Here is a 24,651-nt window from a genome sequence, read left to right on the forward strand (position 1 = left end):
TAAGTCGCCACTGTGCTGGTCAGGTGGCTGGCAAGAACTCGTTCCATGGTTTTACACAATATGGAGGTTATTGCGATAGGCCGAAGATCATTTGGCATACTTGCGCCTGGCTTTTTTAGCACAGGCCTAATTATTGAGAATTTCCATGATTTTGGCACAGTGCATGTGTCTAGGATATATAATTAATTAGGCTTTTTAAGTACAGTATGGATTTATATAGCCTATTTATCTTCTACTGTTACCTCGATCCTGTGCTTTAATAATGTTACACATTTATAGAATGACCAAACTATCTTTTTGACTTTTATTTTGACATGTCTGCCTTCACTTCCGGGTCACGTTCCTGCAGTTCTCCGCTCTTCGATTCAAAAAGAGAAAATGACAGAAAGAAACTTGAAGAAACTAAAACTGGATTGTTTTTTTCATTTGTTTTTTTCATTTTTCGTTTAGAAACAAAAAACTAACAGAGCACCACATGATTTCATTTTTCATTTTTGGTTTAAACGAAAAAACAAGAAACCCACGTGACTCCTGTTCTTCAATCATAAATGAGTAATGATAAAAGGAATTAGCAAAAAACAAAAATGGCCCGGGTTGTATCCGTTTTTTGTTTTTCGTTTGAAACAAAAAATAGTTTTTTCGTTTTTGAATTCGAAAGGAATTACGGATTATCCGATGATACCCAGACCTATAAACCATCCAGGCATGTGTGTCTTCAGCAACATGTGAGTAGAGTGTTACACTTGGTGACTTGAGTTTACACTGATGTTGTAATGTGTTCTTTTTGTTAGCATAAAGTCCACTAGCCACATGCTAACGCGCTAACGGTTGCTAACAGTAGACTCTCAGATGTGTAGGCTGCTCTGAATGTAACTCTGTTGTGATTAGTATTGAAGGTCCTACAATGACGATATCTCAGGCTAATGCTCATGTTGTGTTATAATTCAAGTGACCAGCTCATTAGCAATTTACCTTTAGGTTATGTTAGGGTGACCATATTTCAGACCCTTAAGTGTACCGCACGTTCATGCACGCGCGCACGGTAGTCTGAAATCAACAGACCGGTGTAAACAGACCGGTGTAAACAGAACCTAAGCGACACATCCAACCTGGTGGATTGTCAGTACTAAACTATCTCTAAACTAGATTAAAGGGAAAAATTAAAGGAGCAGTGAGCTCAATTTGATACCAAATTTTCTGTGGATCATTATTGGACCAGGCTCATCAACAGTTGCATAAAGCTTGTTGATATCTTATTTCGTTATGAAGCTGTTGACCAATGAACTTTAAGAGGGCGGGGCTTAGCAGGAAATCACTGTAATTCATTGACCATCCAATCATCATAAATCCGTGTTTGGGAATAGACGTACCAAAGCTGTTTTAGCTTAACCCATTGGGGGCGCCACAAAACCAAAAACTTGAACCTCAAAACCTGGCTCACAGAATTTCACCAAATTTGGTGCACTTGCTCTGGGGGCAAATATTAACCAAGATCTGAAGTGTCATATTGATTGGTGCATGTGGGCGTGGCCTATTTAGCATTTTATGCTATATTATGCCTTTGCTTAATTTGCTTTGAGCTGTAACGAGCTAGAGACATGAAACTATCACTGACAGCCAAAAGAGTGAAAAGTTTAAAGGCTGGCCCCCTCACACCTAAAGGCCGATTGACTTGCAATTTGACACACTGGTCCAGCTGAATGGGCTCTACAAAAAAGCCTCTTGGACCACTAACGTCCGCCAACTAGATTTTCCACCATTTTGATTTTTTTTGAATAATACATTTTTGACATCTTCTCCTAAACCACTCTTCCGATACCAAATTTTCGGTGGATCATTATATTGGACCAAGCTCATCAAAAGTTGCACAAAGCTTGTTGATATATCATTGCATTTCAAAGATAATGACCAATGAATTTCAAAACGGAGTAGCTCAACACATAATCAGACTTAAGTCAACAACCATTTGGCCCATCATCTCGAAATTTACAAGATATGTCCACAAGATTACCTTGAGCAAAAAAAGCTTGAACCCGCCAACTGCCGCTTGCGGCTGTAATATTATATATTATTATAAATTATATTTTGTATTCATGTATGTAAGTATGTATGTAAGTATGTGTGTGTATATATATATATATACATATACTGTACAGTATATGTATATATGATATAACTGTATATATTTATTGCGCTGCTTGTATATAGTTTGTTGTATTTTTTGAATATGTTAATGTTTATATTCTATTCTAATTTGAATATTTTTGAATATCTGTTCACACATTTTCTTTGTGCGGAACAGTGTTAATTTTTTTAATGGAAATTATGGCTAGATATGTTCGTCAACAAGCTTTTTTTCCATGACTAAGATATGATGTTGAGATGATGCAGAAATGGGACCGACCTCATTATACACCAACTGTGACTATATCAACATGCAATGTTGTTGATCAAAAAACAAGACCAAAATGTAGTTTAAAAAATAAAAACTCTTCCAAAATTTCGTTATTTCCATTTTTTTTTTCCAATGCAGCAGTTTCATGGGCTGCGTTCGCTGTATCGTAACTACACTGGCAGTGTCATTTTTCCAACCTACTCAAAAACTAAAGGGTTTACCCTCAGCAGGGTTTACCCTCCTTGACTCCCCCACTTGCAAAATTAAAGACTGTAATGAGGATTCTGCAACAGCAGCAGTGTATCCCTAAACCCCATCAGTCTTGCTCTCCTTCCCTCTGCCCTCACTGTGAAAGAACCAGCACAGTCTATATTAAGCATCAGAAGGAATTGACAGAGTATCCTTCTATTAATACCTGAGAGGCTGTCGGCAAGCATCTATAATTGATACAACTGCTGCTTGTGTTGCTTTTGAGAGTCTGCTTAGCTCAGATCAGTGTTTTCTTCAGGTCACACATACAGCACTAAAACAAGAAGCATTCAATCTTCTCTCCGTCAGATTATATAACCTTAATCTGCCTTTGCATTGGCCCCTGTAGATGTGAGAGAGAGAGAGCTTCCATTCAATGTTGCCCCCCAGAGAGAGATCTCCTTCAGATGACTTGTTAATCTCTCTCTCTCTCTCTCACATTCTCCCTCTCTTGTGCCACATATGCCCCCCTCTCCTATTCCCTTCCTCCTCCTTTTGTAACAACAAAATGGCTAATTTAGTGAACCCAAGTGCAGAACACAGAAACTGAGGCAGGTAATAGATGCAATTCAATCAGGAAAGACTCGTATGAATTGAATGATGATTTATTATAAAGTGCACAAATTATGAATAGTAACAGTCTTTGGCGATTTAGACCCGATGTGAAATAATAAAGGGGAAGTGAAGCTGTAGTAGGATGTAGAAATATTCCCCCCGGGTGTAGACACTGGTGGTGGTGGTGAAGACTGATGCAGATCCGATGAATGAAGTGGAGCAGGATTACTCTGATGTGATGAATCTGGAGGTGAAGGGTCGCGTCCGTTAGTGCTGAATGTTGACACTGAAAACTCATAGAGGAGAATGGTTTTTAAACTTTTGACAGCAGCATGTTATTGGTTGAGGGAGATATGGCAAGCTCTGATTGGTCACTGAAAAGAGAGACGCCCATAATCAGCTGACATATAGCCCATGAGAGAGAGAGAACCAGAATGAATGAGAATGAATGAGCTTGCACCCCTAGTCTTCCTGTCTGAATTTACGCATAAGCTTCATTGAAATAATTTATTTACAATACTTAATTTATGATGGCGAGAACTGGGTAGAGCAAGGCAGGTGAGTTTGCAGGCAGAGTGGGGAAGGAGATCCAGAGATCCAGAGATCTAGAGATCCAGAGATCCAGAGCTGAGTGCTGAGTCCAGAGATCCAGAGATGTGTGCTAGTGGAATGGAGGCAGGAATTGGGCCGAGTGCTGCTGTAGGCAGAGGAAAACAGGTATGAGAATATATCATAGAAGAACAGACAAGAGATTTTCAGAATACAGAATTGAACTAGACTGACTGTGGGAACAGAGTCTACGATCTGGCAGCGGGGTGAAGTTGAAGACCAGTATTTGTAGTAGAGTAGATTGATGACGGTTTGCAGCTGCAGCACAACCCCTGCACACCAATCTCTACTTCTGCAATCAAGCACAGCACACACACACACACAGAGAGAGAGAGAGAGAGGGCCTGCTGGCTAGGATGAGGCAGAGGGCCTGACACCTATTTTAGCTGTTCCTCCTTCTCTCCTGTCCTCCCTCTTGTGAATCTTCCCTCACTCCTTCTTTCCCCCCCATTTCCTTCTGAAACATTCCCCTCTATGCAGATTCTTCTTCTTTTCCCCTGTTCTCATCTTGGCTTTTTCATCTCCTTTGCTCCTCTGTTTCATCCTCAGTCTCTCCATCCATTGAGAAATGTTCAGCTGGTGATATGGCTGCATCATGTAGTTGTTATATTACTGTTGTGGCATTCAACATTTAAAGTGGAAATAAAGCAGTCATCCAAGTTAAGCTGATTTTCTAAATGGATGTCCATTCTAATCAACAATTACATAACAAACATGACAAATGTCAGCATTTATCTTTCAGTACTCTAGTCTGTGATGTCACCAGGTTGGCTAGCTCGGCTGAGTTACACAGATACAACGGTAGAGACATTGAAAGATGGAGACTGAGGAGACAGGACAGAAGAGAAGCGAGTCACCTGTCTCTGTCTCTCCATCTCCTGTCCTTTCCCCTCTCTGATCACCTGTCTCTGTCTCTCCATCTCCCATCCTCTCCCCTCTCTGATCGCCTGTCTCTGTCTCGCCATCTCCAGTCCTCTCCCCATTCTGATCACCTGTCTCTGTCTCTCCATCTCCCATCCTCTCCCCTCTCTGATCGCCTGTCTCTGTCTCGCCATCTCCAGTCCTCTCCCCATTCTGATCACCTGTCTCTGTATCTCCATCTCCCGTCCTCTCCTCTCTCTGATCACCTGTCTCTCCTCCTCTGCCGTCTCATTCAGACCTTTCAAAGACAGGGTCTTGTGTCTTGTATCATGTCATTATAACAGTGGGATTAACACTTTACTGATGCTGCAATTCTTTCCATACCAACTGCTGACGTCTCTGATTTTGTTGGCGCCGCTGCCGCAATATAACAGAATATAGTTTCACCTTTGCTTATTTTAGAAAAGCCAGTTTTAATGGTTGTCTGTCTCTATGTGTCAGCCCTGTGATAGTCTGGAGTCCAGGGTGTACCCCCCTGCCCTCACCCAATGTCAGCTGGGATAGGCTACCCCGAATTGGATATGTGGTTACGGGTAATGAATGAATGAAAACTGTGTCTTATAGACAAGTCTAAAATAAACTCTTCATATTTGTTTTGTTTGTAAAAAATGTGGAGGCTTTACCGGGGCTGGAGAGGCAGTTCTAACGGGTGAGAGGAGAGGCAGGGCCCACAGAGCATGTTGGAGGCTCGACATCCAGGGATACGTGGACATTGGAGGACTGCATGGACGCCACAGTCCACCAACACTCCCTCTGGTTGTCCAACATGCTGTGCGGGCCCTTGCTTGACTCTCAGCTGCCTGGCTCTCTCCCACAGTCACTAAGCAGCCTCCAGCAAGCTCCACTGTGTTCTGCTCTTCCGCCGGAGAACCAGGGGGAGGTCGGTGGGGTTCGTCTGCTCACAGTCTTGTGGAGCTTTGTGGTGTCAGTTTCTGTTAAAACAAGACACAAACCAAGGTAACAACTTGTCTTTCAGTGAATTTAATAAAAAAGCATACATTAATAAGAAAAGCATCTGCAGATGGACTCACGAGCACAGCCACCTGTTGTGGACTGTGGCAAGTGAGCCCCGATAACAAAGAGTAGTCATTATTTATACATACTAAAGCATAACACACAGATAAGTGCAAAGAAGAAAAGAAGAGAAGGATAGAAAGTGTATCAATGCGCACACAGCAGACAACAGAGCATCACAAGAGATAACAAGTATTTCAGCAATCTGTTGTTTGCAGTTACAGAGAACTAAAATGTCAGGTCACTGTCTTATGGTGACAAAGTTGAACATGTGAGGCCCTGAGATTGTCTAAAGGTACAGTGTTAACTGCAGATATGAAAATTGCCATTACAGCTTCTAAACTCTTAAATGTTGGAGCAAATGATTTACCATCAATTTTCATAAAACTGTCAATATCCAAAATCTATACAGTAGATTTATCACCACAAAAGTTCCCAGATGTGAATTTAATGATGAAAAAACAAACCGCTGTTCAGCCTTCAGCTGCAGCTTACCTACGGAGCGAGGAACAAAAGCAATCCTCCCTGCCTGTCTAGTTCTACCTACTGTTAGCCTTTAGAAGTCAGTAGTCAGAGGCAGAATAGCAGCAGCTCTTCCCGCAAGTCATGTGATTGGCTGAAAAGGAGGAAGACATCTGATTGGCAACAGATAACAAAAAAAATGCATTTGTGTATTGTGCAATATCAGGGGAGACTCAAAATCCCCAAACAAATGCAGTGAAGTTCAAACTTGACAAGCAGTTTGTAAATGCCGGTTCAACAACATCCAAATATGTTTTGGATGAAATTTGCAAATACATGTACTTGTTGATTTATAATACATGTATTTAAAACAAGAAATATTTGTGTGTGCATCAGAAATATATCTGTGAATATTTATTTTTATTTTTTTCTGTTTTTTTTACATTAATGTACAATGATAACTACTTTTGTGTGAATTAAAAAATATTTGTGGAGAGTCATTTATATATAAATTAAAAAAAAATACATTTGTGAATCCTTGTATGTGCATTCATTAATATTGAGACTGATCTGACTTCATAATTCAGCCCTGCAGTCTAATATAGTGTAGCCGAACACCAGTCAGATAGTCCACAGTTATATTTCATAGTATTTAAATGTTCTGCTTTTTTATACTCCACTTTATTTCAAAGGCAAATATTGTACTTTTTACTACATTATTTATCTGACAGCTCTAATTGCTGCTACAGCTATAGCTACTTTTAGATGAATTAGAAGATTAAATAACATATCAAGTGCTTATATAGAATGTTAATGTATCAGCAAGATAAGTCCAATAATATGATGTAAGACATTCTGAAAAGAGCCATTCTAGGCCATTCATACTTTACTTTGATATTTAAACATTAATTAGAACTTTGTTAGGTAAACAGTGTCTTCATTGCAGTAGGAAGTAGCTAATTAAGTAATAATCATTTGTGAAATACGAGTGTTTGTGCAGTGCAAAAGCAGTCCACTCAGGTAAATATGATGTTTGTCTGGAGGCAGATGGATCTCAGTGGTAAACTCAAACTTTACTTTACTGAAAAAACATTATGTTAGCTGATATGTCTAGTACACAGTCAAGTAAAGTAGTTCATTATTTATAATAAGCCTCATCTTTTCTGTCTCTTACCACCTACAGCAGCTGTGTGTCCTCCTGATAACACCACCACGGTCTGGGTATCATCGGATATTCCGTTTTTCCTTTGGAATTCAGAAAGGAAAAAAGGTTTTTTATTTTTTCGTTTTAAACCAAAAACGAGAAACGTCCGTTTTCTCGTTTTTCGTTTCTGAATCAAAAAATGAAAAACGAACCCAAACCGGGCCGTTTGTTTGTTTTTGCGAATTCCTTTTCTCATTATTCATTTTGAATTGAAGAACGGAAGTCACGTGGGTTTTTCGTTTTTTTCGTTTTAAACCACAAACGAAAAAAGGAATCACATGGTGCTCTGTTTGTTTTTTGTTTCCAAACGAAAAACGAAAAAAACAAATTAAAAAAACGATCCGATTTAGTTTCTTCAAGTTTCTTTCTATCATTTTCTGTTTTGAATCGAAGAGCTGAGAACGGCAGTCACGTGACCAGGAAGTGAAGGCAAACATGTCAAAATAAAAGCCAAGAAGATAGTGTGGTCATTCTATAAAAGTGTAACATTATTTAAGCTCAGAATCTAGGTAACAGTAGAAGATAGATAGGCTAAATAAATACACAAATAAATACATACATAGATATTTTTTTGTTTTGTTCTTTTCATTAACACATGAATGTCTTTTATCCAAAAAGTGTGTGATAAATTACAGGGAGGGTCTCTACAGATGTTATACAACAGGGAGGGTCTCTACAGATGTTATTCAGATCTCTCATGTAATTGACAATTTTCTCTCTCACACCCTCACTATGGGCTGTTTCTTTATGTCTGCAGGTGAGAAGCACTATGTGGCTACTCCTTTCAACACACCTGACACTTCCACCTGATCCCTTCACTTCATTAGGAAGGCTGTAGCCGAGTAGTTCTACATCATGATAATGCTGATTTTTCAACAAGCTATTATGACATTAATGCCAGCCAGACAGAATAAAGCTCTGTCTGTCATGACAATAGTACTGTACTGAAGGCCACTTCATCACTCCAGATACTGTAGATTTAACAGATACCTGCTGTCTTCAGATGGCTGTAAAGAGTCACCCGAGTAAAGGAAAGGCCTTCAGTACAGTTCTATTGTCATGACAGACAGAGCTTTATTCTGTCTAGCTGGCATTAATGTCATAACCACTGGTTGAAAAATCAGCCTTATCATGATGTCGAACAAATTAACTAAATTACATAAACTACCAAATAGACTAGAAATGATTGAAAAGCATCATAAACCACCAAACAGAATACAGAAAGTTAGTGATTTCAGTTTTTTAGTGAACTCAGGCTGATTAATCCTCATATTAGACTATGATGTCTGAAGGTTGGCAAACATGCTGATCAACCATACTTCTCTATCATTGATCATGTTTATTGACTTGACTTTTCATCTATTAATGCGTCAAAATTCAAAATTTGACTGAAAAGAAAATCCTTGGTGATTGAGGAGTGGTGACCTCTGACCCGTCATGTATAACGTCACAGAAGGCCTACTCATAAAATGCACTGACTTCACTGATACCGAATCTCCCTCCAAACTAAATTGTAAAGCTGACGGCCCCTCAATATGATTTGATCAATACAATACAATACAAACCTTATTGTCCACCAGGCTGGAAATTTGTCTTCAGCTCACAAAACACAGAAAACAACAGACATTAAAAACCAGACAGCAGTTAGTAAAAAACAGAGTTACACATTAAAACAGTTCATGTCAGTGTCTGTGGCACAGATCTGCTCAGTCACTGTGTTGAGTTTAGAATATTTATGGCATTTGGGATGAAAGACTTTTTAAACACATGTTTAGTTGCCAGAGGGGCTCTATAGCTCCTCCCGACTGGCTGAAGAGAGGATGGGAGCTATCTGCCAGGATACTCCTCGCCTTCTTCCTCGTCCTTTCTGTAAAAAGTTGAGTCAAGGGCTTTTGGGGTTTACCAACTATTTTGCCTGCTATTGACACAATCCTAGACAGTTTATTCTTTATCTACAGTGTAGGTGACCTTACCAGGCAGGAAGGTTAAAGGTTAAAACCCTCTCAACAATAGTTTTGTACACTAATTCTAAAATCTGCCGGCTGACACCGAGGCTACTAAGTTTCCTTAGAAGATAAAGGTCACTGTGAGCATCTCTTGAAAATATACTCTGTATTTACAGAGAAGCTCACCTGGGTGTCCAGGACTGTACCGAGGTATTTAAAGTGTCCCACAGTTTCAACATGTTGGCCATCAAGTGAAACTGGCTCTGTGATCAAATGTTGTTTTGTGCAGCACATGATTAATTCTTTCTTCTCAGCCACATTGATTTCTAGCTGGTTAGTGTGACACCATGTCTGAAGGGCTGTAGCGTGGGTCAGATAGGCAGCTTCACCTAGTGGGCCTGTTTCCTGTAAAAGGCCAACTAAGGCCATGTCATCCGCATACTTAAACAGTCTAAAATGTTTCTCATTGATCATAAATTCATTAGTAAAAAGAGAGAATAGCACAGGGGAAAGAACACAGCCTTGTGGGCAGCACGTCTGATATGTTCTCCCTGACACAGACCCTCTGATCCACAGAACTAACCCTGTTGAGATCAATGAGCCTTTTCAGGAGAATATGCGTCTTCATTGAGTTAAAAGCTGAGCTAAAATCGGCGTATAAAGCTCTGGCATAACCTTTAGGATGCATCAGGTGTTTTGTGACTGTGTTAAGCAGAGTCAGCACAGCGTCGTCTGGGCCTCTGTTGCTCTTATTTAAGCGAACTGGAGCAGATCTAGCACTGTGCTGGTCAGGTGGCTGGCAAGAACTCGTTCCATGGTTTTACACAATATGGAGGTTATTGCGATAGGCCACAGATCATTTGGCTTACTTGCGTCGGCTTTTTTAGCACAGGCCTAATTGTTGTGAATTTCCATGATTTTGATGAAGTGGCCTTCAGTCCAGTACTATTGTCATGACAGACAGAGCTTTATTCTGTCTAGCTGGCATTAATTTCATAATCGCTGGTTGAAAAATCAGCATTATCATGATGTAGAACTACTCGGCTACAGCCTTCCTAACGGAGTGAAGGGATCAGGTGGAAGTGTCATGTGTGTTGAAAGGAGTAGCCACATAGTGCTTCTCACCTGCCGACATAAAGAAACAGCCCATAGTAAGAGTGTGAGAGAGAAAATTGTCAATTATGTGAGAGTTCTGTATAACATCTGTAGAAACCCTCCCTGTTGTATAACATCTGTAGAGACCCTCCCTGTAATTTATCACACACTTTTTGGATAAAAGACATTCATGTGTTAATGAAAAGAACAAAACAAAAAAATATCTATGTATGTATTTATTTGTGTATTTATTTAGCCTATTTATCTTCTACTGTTACTTTGATCCTGTGCTTAAATAATGTTACACTTTTATAGAATGACCAAACTATCTTCTTGGCTTTCATTTTGACATGTTTGCCTTAACTTCCTGGTCACGTGACTGCCGTTCTCCGCGCTTCGATTGAAAAGAGAAAATGACAGAAAGAAACTAAATCAGATCGTTTTTTTAATTTGGTTTTTTCGTTTTTCGTTTGGAAACAAAAAACAAACAGAGCACCACGTGATTCCGTTTTTCGTTTGTGGTTTAAAACGAAAAAACGAAAAACCCACGTGACTTCCGTTCTTCAATTAAAAACGAATAATGAGAAAAGGAATTCGCAAAAACAAAAAACGGCCCGGTTTGGGTTCGTTTTTCATTTTTTGATTCAGAAACGAAAAACGAGAAAACGGCCGTTTTCTCGTTTTTGGTTTAAAACGAAAAAATAAAAAAACGTTTTTTCCTTTCTGAATTCCAAAGGAAAAACGGATTATCCGATGATACCCAGACCCACCACCCTCAACTACTTGTTTTGGTACTTTTTATGACATTATAAACATTAAGGTTTGCCACAACTCCTCTCTGCAGTGAATTACGCAACACACGTGTTTATTAACAGTGTGTGCGTGTGTCTGTGTGTGTGTGCATTTTTATCAGTTGGAGTGGAGCCAGCAGCCCGGTGTCTCCTCTCCTCCCTCTTCTTCCCGCTGTGACTCGCTCTGCTTTCCGCTCTGCTCTTCACTAATGTAACGTGATTTGGTGGATTCCCCTAACATTTACTTATCTGAAAGAGCGCAGGCTGCCATTGCTTCACAGCAGTGTAGCATCCACATCATTACCAGCAAACACAGCTCCAGACAACAAAGGCTGACCCAGCAGATGACAACAAACACAAACCCAGTGCCTGACATTGAGCTCAGCACTTGACAACACACCTAGACTCTGAGCTTGACAATGAAATCTAGCCAACTCAGCAACAAACCCTTATTCACACCCTGTGTTGTGATGCAGGTTCAACTTAGTCAGGCTGCCTTTGAGTCATCCGACTTCTGTAAGCGTAACACTGGCTGTCCTGGATAACGGGCTTTGCACGTTTGGAGTGGGCCAATAAAAACTGGCAAACACTCCCCCCTCATGTGACAGGGAAGCTGATTGCACACATCTGGTGAACAAGTGAGTCAGTTATATAAGTTGCAGGATGTAGATCTGTGTCCCATTCTGAATTTGCACTTTATTTGGCGCTATAAGTTGGTGCTATAGGCTACGCATGGCTGTAATCCACCAGTAAACCAGAGTAGAAGAAGAGGTTGCAAACCAGAAACTAAACAAGTCACTTGGCCATCTAACTGTCTACGATAGAAAAATTAAGCAAGGTCTTCAGGAATTTACTTCAATTGGGCAACGTTGTTTCATGCTGTCAGACGAAGACAATATCAATATACAGTATATCCAGGAAGACAGCGACAGCAGAAACAGCTGATAAGTCACGTGAGTTAAATGTTCACTACATCAGAACTTGTTCGGCCCATTCAGCGCATCAACTCTTTTTCGACACAGGAAAAAAAAACACGTCAAGCAAGTGTAAAAACCTTTTGGTGCAGCTGAGGAAGTTTATTCAAATTTTGCCTTTTCCATGTAGCTTTTCTAATGCAATACTTCAAAATGAAAATGGAAACAGCCAGTGATGATGGCATTTTTTGTTGCTGGTTTTACAGAGTAAAACCTTGTTAATTGATAAATCCAGACCCGTGCTGTGCGCTCTTCTGAAGGGCTGAAGTGACCTTGATGTTGGATTACTGCCTTGCATGGTCTTCTCATGGTAATCAAGTAGAAAGGGCAGTAACACTGGGTTGGGTGTAGTGATCCTGATCTGGGTGTTTTATTAATACTTCTTCTTCACTCTTTAGTTGTGGTTGCTGCACCTGTGACTGGCAGACATATCTCTTCCTCAATAACTGGAGAGACTCTGGACAGTACAAACAGACTGACAATTACTATCATATAACATTGCAGTGATATCATATGAGAAAAATATCATAAACAGTTGAGTAGCTACAAAAGAAGATATGTTAACATGTGACAAGTTAGCTGTGAAAGCAACCATGCTAGTGGCTCTGTGAGGCTCAGCGGTGAATGTTAACGGCAGCATGTTAACATGCTAGCAATGACAGTGCTAACGTGCCGATGTTTACTAATATTTTTAATTCATATTTACTATGTTGGATATGTTATTACTTGATAAGATATTTCAGTCGACCAAAGTGTTGGATTGACTGGCCGACATGCCTACAATTTTGATCATTCAAAACATCATTCAACCGTTCGTCAGGCCAATGTGAATGAGTGTGTACCTGCATATAAATATCTAGGATTCTTAATTAATTATTCTCTCTCTTTAAGCCGCACATTCAACAAATTGTGAAGAAGTTGAAACTGAGGCTTGGTTTTCATTTCACAAATAAGTCTTGCTTTTCTTTTGGTGCAAAAAGCAGACTTGTAGGTGCTACTGTTATGTCTGTGATTGCCACGCCTAAGGTGGCTCCCTGCCAGGCCTAAGCAATGGAAATGTTTTTATTAATGACTTTTTAAGAGTTTTTTTAAACTAAAATGTGTTATACAAGTAGCAAACTCCTTTAAGGAATAACTCAGTGCGGAGGCTATGTGCATAACGTTGGCGAGTGTGCGGTCCAGAGAGAGAGAGAGAGAGAGTGTCAAGTTATTGTTCAAATATGTGCAGTTCCCCAACCTGAAAGAGATTGAAACATCCACCTGAAGATTTTTAACTGGAATCCACTCAATGACGAACACCTTTTCCTTTTTTCCTCCTTTATTTTGTAGGTTGAGTTGAAAGTTCAGTTAATTTAGGAATTATTATTAGCCATTAGTCATTAGGTGAAAAACCTTTGAAATAGAAAAAAAATACAGAAAAGAAAATGTACACATTATTACAAAATAAGTGTAAATAAGAACAAATAAATTTTTTGAAAGATTCGTTAATCCTTATTTAATTTAAAGGGACTGTTTGTAAGAATCCGAAATTGGTTGTAACAGCGACACCTTTGGCCATTAACTCAACGAAAGTTGAGTTGCTCGCGCTCGCCTGTGTGCATGCGCTACCTGAATGTGAGCGAGCATCCGTCAACACAGTGAGGCGACACACGTCGCTAAAAGCACAATATCACTCTATATTTCAGCTGCTTGGCAGTAATGTTAGCTGACCAGACGAAGGTCTCTCCATGAATCAATGCTGATCCTAGTGTTGGCTTTTCCTGCCTCAGCCTCCCGACCGCCGCCGGATGGCGAGCTGAGCGAGCGAGAACGAGCGCGCAGTGTGAGTGAAGGCAGGCAGGCAGCGGAGAACCGCAGAGACTCCGGCCCTGGAGGAATGATGCTGGAAAGCTAGAGCCGATGCAAACTAGACAATCTCAAGAATAGCACACCCACTAGTGCAGATAGGATTGTCATTACAGTGCATGAATGGAGGAACATTTTCCAACGTGCCAACTCAAGGAAAGCTCTTGGCCCTGACTCGAGCAGTGCTCTAGGTTTGAAATCTTTTGCCAGGGAACTGGCCCCTGTTTAGCAGCCTATCTTTCAACTCTCTGTCGACACTCACACCACATTAAACCTCTCCCCAAAAAACCCTGTCCTAAGGAGTGTAATGATTTTCGGCCAATAGCACTCACATCTGTTATCATGAAATCACTTGAGAAGATTATGGTCCGTCATCTCAACAAAGAAATAGGCAATACACAGGACCCTTTCCAATGTGCCTATAAGCAAGGATGCAGCACTGAGGATGCAGCTGTCACTCTTGTGCATCTTCTCTCCAAACACCTTGACAAACCAAAAAGATTTGCCAGAGTTCTTTTCCTCGATTTCTCCTCAGCTTTTAACACAATCCAGCCTGATGTGCTTCTGTCCAAAATGATTCAGTTACAGTTCAACCGAAACCTCATTCATTGGTACAACTCATTTCTTATAAAACAGAATACAGCGAGTAAAAGTAAATGACACTCTCTCTTCCTCCATCAGGACTAATGTTGGAGCACCTCAAGGATGAATTAGTTCACCTGTGTTATTTACTTTGTACACTGCTGATTGTACCACCAGTGTGCCCAACCAATGTCTGTTAAAGTACTCTGATGATTCCACCTTAATTTCTCTGCTGACTGACAGTGATGACCTCAGTTTGCATCAGTATAATGTTGACTGGCTAATTGAATGGTGTGACAAAAATGCTTTTATCATTAACACTAGTAAGACAGAAGAAATTATTTTTGGCCCTCCTCGTGACTGTCAGCTGCCTCCAGTTACAATTCACAATGTAGAAATTAAACAGGTCTCTTCATACAAATACCTGATTCCACCCTATCATGGACCCCTCACATTGAATTTACTTGTAAGAAGATAGAGCAGCACATTTACTTTCTTCGCAGACTCAGATCATTTGGAGCCAGTAGCCAGATTACTTTTCTATTTTTCAGATCAGTGATTCAGAGTGTCCTGTTGTACTGTAGCACAGACTGGCTCAGTAGTCTATCTGTAAAACTTAAAACTAAACTTTATAGCCAAATCAAAACTTGTGTGAAGCTCATTGGCCAACCTGTGGCAGCCTCCTTTCAAGCAGCTCACAACAACAGCAGGCTCATACTTAAAGACAGCATCTCTTCTGATCCCTTACATGTTTTAAATGGGGAATATCAACTTCTGCCCTCCGAGAGGCCATTCAGAGTCCCTCCATTTAATCGCATCAGGCTGAAGAACGCTTTTGTCCATCATTCCATCTTGTGGCTAAATAATGATTAATGTGCTGCTAAGGAGATGTAAATCCAGAGGACAGAAGGTAATTTTTTAATGGGTTTTGTTTTAATTTGTTCATTGTGATGTGTTTTTTTTTGCGCTTTGAGTCGGAAGACTAGAAAAGCGCTATATAAATGCAAGTCCATTTACCATTTGTCTGATGGGTCCTACTTGTCTGTTTGTTTATGGTAACAGTATGTCTATTGGATGTGTACGTTTTCTCAAACTGAGCTGCCTATGGAAGCAAAATGAATTTCAGTGCAAACTGACAATAAAGTTGTATCGTATCGTATCGTATCAAATCGTATCTGGCTGTGTACTAGTGGAAATGAACGGGGATTACGATATTGTAAGCTTAGTTCTATACTTTGACAGTGACAGTGGCTTCCTGGCATCCAAATGAAGGCTGGCCAACCACCCCTGCAAGCGCCGCATGTGTGGGAGCCCCAGCAGTACCACCCAGCTGCCCTAAACCCCAGTGCCTGCATGACGGTCAACACCATTGTTACACCCTGCAGCAGTTGCAAACTGCCTGCAATCGCCCAGCTGCACCAGTCCCAGTAACCGCTTGATGGTTAAAATATGGAGTGTCTTACAATACACCAATTTAGGATGTGGAGATCCAAAATGGGTCTGAAATCTCCTGTCTTATTGGGAATCAAGAAATATTTAGAGTAAAACCCTTTAAATCTGTCATGAGTGGGCCGACAGAGACACTCTGTGTCTGTGTCATTCTCCCATGTGGAGATCGACGAGGGAGAAATAGACGTGTGTGTTACGCCCCTCCCACAGAGTGAAGTCATTGTGACGTATTACCTGCCGATGGAGAGGTAATACAGCCAGGCATCCCACTTAACCCGGGGAAGGATTCATGTGCGCCGGTTTGTACTACTGTAACACAATGATGGCGGCCACAGTGAGGACCAATGGAAAAAAGCCAAGTCGGTGGTGAGTTATTAGCAGCTGCAGCTGCGCTCCCAGTTGAAATATCATGTCAAATTATTCCAGCATCTCCCTGTCAGGCAGCAGCGGCGGAAGAGGCTTTCTGCTCTCTGAGTCAGCTGACTGACTGTGGAAGCAGGTGTGCTGCGAAGCCCTCATCAAGGGGGGGCACGCCGAGGTAAGATGCCTCCGTGCAACCCTGCACCCTCATGTCTTCAGTGGCTGCTGGAAGGACGCTTCAACACACTGCCAGATGTCTGTTAGAGGGGGAAAAACGACAGCCGCCTGTGCTGGGCGAGCTAGGCCATAAAACCATGGTGGAGACAGCTCACTGGCTTGGGTGGGAGCGGGGGCACCTGTAGCCCAACACGCACCGCTGCAGTGGTCATCATCAATGTGAAGTCCCGGCAAAGAGATGTTGGGGGCGAGCTTCTGCAAACAGCTGATCAATGTACTGAAAAACGATGAGATATTGTTGTTATCATCTGCAGACGAAGCCAGTGCCTCAGCAGGGATGACCCGAGAAGCACCCGAGCATTGGCGGCTGTAGCAGGGACTCCGCCGAGGCACTGAAAGCAGATCCAGAGGGGCACTTCAGCCAAAGAGGGACAACAGGCAGCGGCTCAAGCCACTTTAGCCACTATGTGTGCATGTCCCTGATATTCTCTGGCCCTGTTCAGACCCAGCATTAACATGTGTCTCGGGTGATTCGATCACAAGTGGACAGCTTTAAGTACGTCTGTTCACACTTGGTATTAGAAAAGCATCTCCAGTGGCCACTTGTGATCTGATCTCACTGCCCCACTCTGTATGCAAATAATCACGTAGTAAACACACGGCTACTACAGCAGCCGTTGCAACATAATATTACAGGAATGTCCGTAGTAGTATCCTACATTTTTGTGAATTCAGGTACATTTTAGTAATATAAATATATAAGGTTATTGTCTACCAGCGGTCTCTGGGGACCTCCATGTCACGGACATCGCCACCTTTGCCAGGAAACAGCGGGATACAGAGTTTCAGAGTCGGGGATGACAGTGAGTGAGCGGCCGGGCGGGTGTCAGCCTGTGCAGAGCAGCGGAACAAAAACACTGACACATCCCCGACAGTATGATACTAATGCACTTCCTGTGACTAGTTTGATAGTCTGTAGATACGTAGCCTATAGATAAGATATATTTAAATAAAATACAGTTGTACTGACAGAATACAGTAGAGCACAGAAGCCGTATTCCTGCCGTGAGGCTCGCAGCCTGTCTATTCACATGAGCTCAGTGAGACCCACGGATCCAAGCGGGATGTTGTTATTATAAAGCAAACAAGAATATGTTTTAGAGCTGATGGTTCAAAATCATCAACCTGAATCAATCTAATTTCAACACATGTTGCTGAATTGTGCTCAAAAGTAATATCAATTCCTGTGTGCTGCAGTGATCATAATCTAATTGCAATTGCAAGGAGGACTAAGTTCCAAAACTCCGGTCAGAAAATAATATTTCAGAGGATATTTAAATTCGCTGAAAATAATTACTATGATGAAGTAAGAAATATTGACTGGTCTACAGTTCTACACGAGGAAGATTCTGATTTGGCTTTGGATGTTTTTTATTAACCTGTTAATGCCAACTATTGACAAACATGCCTCTGTAAGAAAGCAAACTGTGAGAAATGTTATGGCTCCATGGCTGGATCAAGAACTTCAAGAATACATGGTGCAAAGAAACCAAGCCAAAGCAGAAGCAACCACATAGGGTGATGCACATCAGTGGAGTATACTGTATATTGTAAATTAAGAAATCATATAAAACAATTGAACATAACAAAAAAAAGAAGTGACTATCAATATAGAATAAAAGATGATAAATTTGATAGTAGAAAAATGTGAATGAATTAGTGGGAAAAAGAGTTAAACTAAAACCATCCTTTTTGGAAGCAGATGGCAAATTTCTTACTAAACCAGTGGATATTACTAATTATTTAAGTTCTTATTTCAGCAATAAAATTCAGAAATTGCATGATGGTATTTATCTCAGACATGAAGACGATGGTCTATCTAGCAGATTAATGGAAAATTAAATAATGAGTAATAAATCACGTAAGTTTACATTTAAAAGGGTTAGTATTAGAGAAATGATGACAAGCAAGCAAGGGAAAACCTTCAGGTGTTGATCACCTTGATGTGAAGCTACTGAAACTTGTAGCAGAAATGATTGCTCTGCCTATTATCATTGCAATCAGGAGAGACCCCGTATAGATTGAACAATAATTTATTACATAATGCATGATAAGAAGAATAGTGCAAAGTCTTTGGTGATAGACTCCGTCGTGACGTAGTATATCAAAGGGGGTAGTGATGCCGTGATGAGATTAGGTATATTCCCCCCAAAAGAAGTAGTGTAGAAAGGAGGCTTTTCTACACAACAAATACATTACCTTACTGCAGTTGTGGAATCCTTAACAGAATTCGACATTAGACATGGAAGAAATATTTCAAAAGTAAAACATGTATAAGTTATGCTGTAATAACCCCATAATGTAAGAACAAAGAACCATTACCCGGTGCAATGTTATAAGAACATTTATAATGAATTAGGTCACGTTAGACCAGTGCAACTAGTGGATTCAATAAAAGACCTGTGCAATAGTGTGGTCAAAATAAACTGGTGCAATAGTGTGGTCAAAATAAACTGATGCAATAGTGGGGTCAAAATAGACTGGTGCAATGAGTGAGGTGAGTGGGACCAGAGAATTAGAGGTCACGATAGACCAGTGCAATTAGAGAGGTCACAATGGACCAGGTTGAGACGCAGGTCACAGCGGACCAATTGAGACGCAGGTCACAACGGACCAGGTTGAGACGCAGGTCACAGCGGACCAGTTGAGCGCAGGTCACTGCAGACCAGTTGAGACGCAGGTCACAGCGGACCAATTGAGACGCAGGTCACAGCGGACCAATTGAGACGCAGGTCACAGCGGACCAGTTGAGGGTAGGTCACAGCAAACCAATTGAGCGCAGGTCACAGCGGACCAATTGAGACGTAGGTCACAGCGGACCAGTTGAGATGTAGATCACAGCGGACCAATTGAGATGCAGGTCACAGCGGACCAATTGAGACACAGGTCACAGCGGACCAGGTTCAGATGCAGGTCACAGCGGACCAGGTTGAGACACAGGTCACAGCGGAGCAGGTTGAGATGCAGGTCACAGCGGACCAGTTGAGACGCAGGTCACAGCGGATTAGGTTCTTTCGAATTAGTTGAATATGAGATAAGAGAGTGTAAGAGTATTAACAGGTAGAAAATACAATGATAAGAAATGAAAGCATTTATTAGAAATTATGATACAAACCAGTCACCTGAAATATGATGAATATAAACATTTGCAAAATAAAACAGTGATTATGTAGTAATCAAGAACTCATACCTGAGCAATTAGCCAAAATGCTAAGAATTGCTTGTAATAATCTGAATTAATTAAACTGAACAGATGACCTGATGAATGCCGAGGTCAGCTGTAACCGGACCAGATAAAATAGAGGGACGATTAGCAGCTATGTAGCCGCTAAACTGAAACACCACCATCAGTTATATGCAGGAGTATAGAGGATTTGTTGAATAACATTAGAGAATCTAGCATTTTGCTGTCATTACTGTGACAGGTCATGATGACTTTGTGTTTGTGTTTGTGTGTAGCCCACGAGCCATTGATGAATACTGGAGTAAGAGAGAGGCTGGTGCTGAGACCCTGCCGTTATATTCTCCCCCCAAAAAAATCCACGGATGACGTGTCCGTGGGAACAGAGTCTGAGGAATTTGCTTAATCATGAAGAAGAATGTATGCCGTTATGCCGTTGCACAGTTGTGTGTGATGTTATGATGAGGTCAGCCATGACTAACCATTGTTTGAGTGGACCGTGTGATCGAGCATATGTCAGAAGGTGACGTGTCCCTAGCCATATGGTCCCAGTTGAACACCATAGCTGCACCGTGGTTATGAGGTGACGCCAGAGGTGACGTTGTTCCACATCCAATATATTCTGACAGACATTCTTTTATGCTCGTAGATTTTGATTAAAATGATTTCACCCCGTTCTCATTCCAGGGCGTCGAGTACCGATGCCTGTCACGCCATCGTATTATATATTGACTGTTAGAGCTTTAGTGTTTGTATGAGAGGCACTGGCTTTCCTTTATTACGATGTTAGAATTTTATTTATTATTTATTTATTTCGAGCATGGGATGGAATCTGCGTCTAGCTGCCTCTATGAGAGCAACGAGACAATCACTTGCAAACTCCGACCGAACTTTCAAACTAGGCAGCGCTGATCAATTATGAATCATATTCTGTTACTGTAATGCCTATTTCTCTCTCAAATGTTTCAGAAACATTTTGTAGTGAACTGTTTATCTGTAATTGAGAGTTTGTAACCCAGCAGCCATGTTAAATGGTAAATGGACTTGCATTTATATAGCGCTTTTCTAGTCTTCTGACCACTCAACATGTCAGTATTCACCCATTCATACACTGATGGTAGAGGCTGCTAAGGTGCCAACTTTGCCCATCAGGATCTAATCTAAATACTCTATGCTATGCCTTCGGGAGCAATTTGGGGTTAAGTGTCTTGCTCAAGGACACATCGACATGTGACCCGGAGCAGCCGGGGATCAAACCACCGACCTTCCGATTGGTGGACAACCTGTTCTACCCTCTGAGCCACAGCCGCCCATGTTGAGATAAAGTTTGAGGAAATCCCAACACCGTTCGCCAGCCGGAGCACAGCAAATAGAGACGCTCTCTCTGAATTGACTTGTGACTAGTCAAAGTCTCCATCCTGAGCTAGAATTTTTTTTCTTTTTTTTAATATTTTTTAAAGCCTGAAACAGAGCCTTGAGGAAATTCAAAATTCGTATTATCTCTTAGACACTTATGCTGAAAAATGTATTATGGAATTTTGCCCAATGTGCTGAATTTGTTGCCTATTGAAGCTTTAAGGCTTCTGCCAGAAGTCAGGCGACGCGTGGAAGTGCCGGGTCATGAGGAGAGGAAATCGTAGTGAAAAAGCCTAACTCAAGAGTTTCACCCAGGATACTGAGGTCTCGAGACCCGTGTGAATCAATTCAATGTTACCATATTCATTCATTTATTATAATTATTATTATTTATTTAATAAATTTAACGTTCAAAACCTTCGTTTAGCGCTATGGTTACTGGTGACTGCTGCTTGATAAGCTGCACTGAACGAGGTAGATAACTCTGTGCATGTGGTGAATGTACACCATGAAGCATTTAGTCCTTCTATTGCTTAGTTAATATATAAAGCTGAAGTAGGCGAGATTGGAGCAAATATGATTAAAATATATATATATTTTTATAAAACGGTCGCTATACCGTGACAGTAGAACATGAAACAGGTAACTTGAAAAATCATGTGCCGCTGTCCTTCGGTGGTCCTAATGGCATCTGCAAGATTTCACTTCCGGAGGAAAACAAGCAGTCAGAGCTGATCTGAGGTCTGCTGTCCAGCTGCCGTCTCTGAGAGCCGGCTGTCAATCACTCACGAACTCCGACCAAACGGTCAAACTAGGCAGCGCTGATCAAATATTATGTTACGTTAATACCTATTTCTCTCCTCAGATGTTTTCAGAATCATCTTCTAGTGCACGGTTTAGCTGTAAAATGAGAAAGTTTGTGACCCCGCCGCCATTGTGAAATCTGTTGAAGGAACGCCAAGTTCTGGCCACATGACCGGAGCACAGCCATCAAAGTCTCTCGTCACAGGCTAGATTTTATTATTTTTTGATGATTTTTCGATGATGAGGAGCAGAAGTCTAGTTTTCTCTCAGAACACCTGAATTACAATATGCTGAAAGGTTATTATGGAATGCCAAATATACTGCCTACTGAAAGCTTTAACTGATATAATTACTATAACGTATTAACTTGCATTTGAGTTACACCTGCTGCTTGACTCCCATTACACAGGACTTGTAGGAACATACGAGCGCCACTAGATGAAGACAGCATGAAGATACCGTATGAGAGCTTGCAGTGCTTATTACCGTAATACACGTATTTCAAGATCCACATAAATTGCGATGCTCTATGAATTATGTAGAGTGATATTTGTAGGGTTTAAGACGGTATAATGTTGTCCAAGAATACCCAAGCAAACCGAGAGTTTGCTATATGTCACGGATTTTAAGAACAGAAGGCTGCTTCAGTCCAAAGTCTGTTACCCTGCTCACTGTAGAATTACAGCCCACCGCTATTACAGCATTTACGGTAATAGTTCCCTTTGAGCTGTGTATGTGCCAAGAGAATGAAAAGTGTTACAGTTTGAACAAGTGCCTCGAAAAATATTTAAAAGACAGCTGATGATCTACAAGTACTGGATCCGAGTGAGACCCCTGTTTGGATGTAACTGCTGAACTTTATGGGAGTGATTGAGCAGACGACTTTGAATCACGCCGGTTCTTCCATGAGGAATCCGGAAATGTTTTTATCTCTGTTTGAATACGGAGTGGGTTGATATCGACACATTGATATCGAGGCTACTAAAACGTATGACGTTTCCTCGATGGAGATATTATGTCGCCTCTTGCCAGGAAGGTTGAAGCTTGTGAATTCTGTGAAGCCTTTACCTTTAGATGAAGCGGCTTGAGGTGGAATGAATGTAGTGACGAGGCGGCTGCGATGAAGAAGCCTGATGGCGATGAAGAGGCTGATGAGTCGTGAGGCTGAGCATATGAGCTAGAGGCTAGCATAATGTTTGCTGGATTTAACCGGAGACTGAGTGTGATCGTTTGTAGCCTGGAGTAGCAGATGAGGCTGCCTGAGCAGTGAAACAAGAGGGAGAAGAAACTCCTCTGCTGAGGATCAGACGTTGCTTGTTACTACCACTGAGACTGGATAAAGGTACGTGAACTATTTGCCGTTTGCATCGAGCCACACTGAAATGACGGCTGACAGCAGCAGAGAGGAGAACAGTTTTAAAATATGATTGCAACAATATGATTGGCTCAGAGAGAGCGTGGCAGAATCTGTTTGTGTCATGTTATGTCCTGGGCAATCCAGTAGTTTCCCTGTGTTTCCTCTGTTTCCCTGTCCTTTTGTTTCCTGTGTGTTTTACCCTGTTAGTCTGGTCTGTCTGTTGAGAAGGAGGTGTGTCCCTCTCCTGGGCGGTGGTTGCTGGAGCAGCTGACAACAATCAACTAATCAAGACACACTCTGCAGTATACCAACCCTGGTCTTCCTGCCACTCATCGCCAGATCGTTTTCGTCGCCACAGCTGTCTCCGCTTCCTGCTGCTCCTACCTGCTCACTCTCCATCCTCATTGCTTCCTCTTGGATCACAGTGGATTGGGATTACCATCTGGAGGAACACTGGAACCCCATTCCCCATGCTCCTCGCTCCCCTTTAAGACTTCCAGTCTTCATTCCATCCACAACAGACTTGGAGAAACCTGCCCTGTCCACCATTTTGAATTTATTATTAATAATAAATTCTTTATTGTTACACCTTTAAAACCTGACTTGTGTGTGCTGCTTTTGGGTCCACGTTTTGTTTAACCAGAACATAACAGTTTGTTTATCTAAGAGTGAACCACCCACAGTCAGCTGATAGAGTAGGAGCTAGTAGAGAGAGAGAGTAAGAAAGATTGTGAATGAAAGAGTATAAAGAGGGTCTTCCTGTCTGAACTTACGCTTAAGCTTCATATATTAGGTTTAGAAAAATGTGTTTGTCCTTCAGAATTGAAAATAGCCAAGATTGTTCCACTAGCCAAGAACAATAAAGAACCATTCTCAGGTAAAAATAGTCAACCTATAAGTCTACTACCCACTTTGAGTGAAATTATGGAGAGAATAGTATATTCAATTCAATTCAATGTATTTTTATATAGTATCAAATCATAACAGAAGTTATCTCAAGAAGCTTTTCATAGAGAGCAGGTCTATCAGCACCGGTGCCCCCCAAGGCTGCGTTCTCTCCCCACTGCTCTTCTCCCTGTACACCAACGGCTGCACCTCCAGACACCAATCTGTCAAGCTCCTTAAGTTTGCAGACGACACCACCCTCATCGGCTTCATCTCCGAGGGTGATGAGTCTGCCTACAGATGGGAGGTTGACCATCTGGCATCCTGGTGCAGCCAGAACCACATGGAGCTGAACACTCTGAAGACAGTGGAGATGGCAG

General features: G+C 41.4%; 1 protein-coding gene and 1 long non-coding RNA gene across 2 annotated transcripts in view; one reads left to right on the plus strand and one right to left on the minus strand.

Moving 5' to 3' along the window:
• Positions 1–24,651, plus strand: part of LOC119492022 (melatonin receptor type 1B-B-like) — a 75,322-nt gene that overhangs the window by 14,637 nt on the left and 36,034 nt on the right. The gene's annotated exons all lie outside the window — the stretch shown is intronic.
• Positions 3,690–4,262, minus strand: LOC119492023. Its single transcript, XR_005207701.1, has 2 exons — positions 3,983–4,262; positions 3,690–3,896 (listed from the first exon to the last, which is right to left on the minus strand). It is a non-coding gene; the product is annotated as an uncharacterized LOC119492023 (long non-coding RNA).

Source organism: Sebastes umbrosus, chromosome 7, assembly GCF_015220745.1.
Source record: "Sebastes umbrosus isolate fSebUmb1 chromosome 7, fSebUmb1.pri, whole genome shotgun sequence".
NCBI classification, from domain to species: Eukaryota; Metazoa; Chordata; class Actinopteri; order Perciformes; family Sebastidae; genus Sebastes; species Sebastes umbrosus.